A 2,134-nucleotide genomic window follows, 5' to 3' on the forward strand; every position below is an offset into this window, starting at 1 on the left:
GCAATTCAGGTCGTTCGGATACTTTTGAGTATGACTGTACACTGTACATAATCTCAATATAAAAATAAATTGTGTGATTCATCTGTACGAAAACAGAGACCTCAAACATTTGAAAAAAATCTTCTATGTACGTCCTGACCGCAACTGACAGTATTTCGTTTGTAGTTTTTGGGAGATGGGATATTTATCATAAGAAAGAAACAGGCTGAGTCTAATAAGGTAGAAATTACATCCTGCTAAGCGTTATAAGGACAAGGTCAGTCCGCGAATATTTAAAAACTTAACTCCGTCCGAACAGGCCATGAAGTCTGAACGGTGCCGACCGACCGCCGTGTCATCCTCAGACCACAGGCGTCACTGGATGCGGATATGGAGCGGTATGTGGACAGCGCACCGCTCTCCCAGCCGTATGTCAGTTCCCGAGACCGGAGCCGCAACTTCTCAATCAAATAGCTCCTCAATTGGCCTCACAAGGGTTGAGTGCACCCCGCTTGCCAACAGCGCTCGGCAGACCGCATGGTCACCCATCCAAGTGCTAACCCAGCCCGACAGCGCTTAACTTCGGTGATCTGACGGAAACCGGTGTTACCATAGCGGCAAAGCCGTTGGCTCACCAATGTTTGCTCCATGTAATAATCGAAATTTTTACCGATCAGAGAAAACTGCTATAGTATTCGTAGAATCAATGAAAGGCAGCCAGTGACCGATAGCTTTGAAGTTCCACAGTCAAATGCGAACAGTTAATTTCTTTAGGGAAGCCATTCTTCTGCGTTTCCAATTATTTTATTTGTAAATAAATTTCATAATTTAGCGATTTGCTAATACCTTTCCCCTCCTCCTTGGGCATTATGAAGCTACATCAAAGTAAAAATTTTAATGTAGACAGCATGATATGTTCCGCACATCCGTGTGGAAGAAGCAATACGTGATGCCGTGCTTGAGAGTGGTTTCCCATTACCGTATTGGTGTGGCGCTCTACTTATTTGCAGGTGATCTATTGAATGTTCTTGTACTTCCTGTCTTCGCACAATCCTGATACTGGACACGCACAGATTCTTACGTCCGGTCTAGGTGAGATCATCCGCAGTGGTTAACTGAAATGACGGCGCTGACTAATAATCCGCGTATGACTGTGTAAAATCAAAGTTTGTCCCCTCAGAAGGAATTATTTGGCACTGTTCGCAATATTTTGGATTGAAATAAATCTGTTCAGCCTATTAAACTTCAAAACCAGCAATCACGACAGAATTCTATTTCTTCAACGAACTTCATACTACCAATCACAAGATTATAAATGGTGCAAATGGCTCTGAGCACTATGGGACTTAACATCTGAGGTCGTCAGTCACCTAGAACGTAGAACTACTTAAACCTAACTAACCTAAGGACATCACACACATCCATGCCCGAGGCAGGATACGAACCTGCGACCGTAGCAGTCACGCGGTTCCGGACTGAAGCGCCTAGAACCGCACGGCCACCGCGGCCGGCTCAAGAATATAAATTTTGTAACGAATTCTTTCATACATTCTGAAGAAAAACACAGATACATTAAAAACTCCGTATTTTCCTTCTTCCCTAATTCAAATAATCCGATATCAGTTCAACAAAAGTCTGCTTGGCGCAAAATATAGCATTACGTCAATCGATTACGAATACATGAATAAGTCTGCCAGATAATTTCATCTTTCCCAGCCCTCTGATTACTGTGTGCTCGTTACAATGAACAGAATTCTGCAACACATTTTCACCAGCATTAGCACAAATGCATTATCCATTTGCAGTTTCGATTGGCTGCTTAGCAATATTGTTTTATAAATGCACTTATTTTCAGGATGTGCTCGAGGATTAAAATGACTCACTTAAAGTCGTCATAGGCGAACCGTCACAGTAGGTATCGTCCAGAAATATCAGACATGACGTCTGTGTCTAAAATGAAAAAAAAAGCAACCCTTATGCGGCTTTGCCACCTTTACAGAATACAACACATAAAAAAACTTTACTGCAGCTATTACAATGAAATCACACATAGCATGGTCGGTGTTTTAAAATCAAAAACATAGATGAAATATGCTTAGAAGAAATTTTGTGGCAGAGATCGACCGGTTGAACTACAGCTTTTACTGCTGCCGAC

The 2,134-nt window shown here is 42.2% G+C and overlaps 1 pseudogene; it reads right to left on the reverse strand.

Annotated features, from left to right (window-relative positions):
* Positions 1-492: 492 nt before the first annotated feature.
* On the reverse strand, positions 493-610 carry LOC126102373 (5S ribosomal RNA; annotated as a pseudogene).
* Positions 611-2,134: the final 1,524 nt, after the last annotated feature.

Source organism: Schistocerca cancellata, chromosome 9, assembly GCF_023864275.1.
Source record: "Schistocerca cancellata isolate TAMUIC-IGC-003103 chromosome 9, iqSchCanc2.1, whole genome shotgun sequence".
Lineage (NCBI taxonomy): Eukaryota > Metazoa > Arthropoda > Insecta > Orthoptera > Acrididae > Schistocerca > Schistocerca cancellata.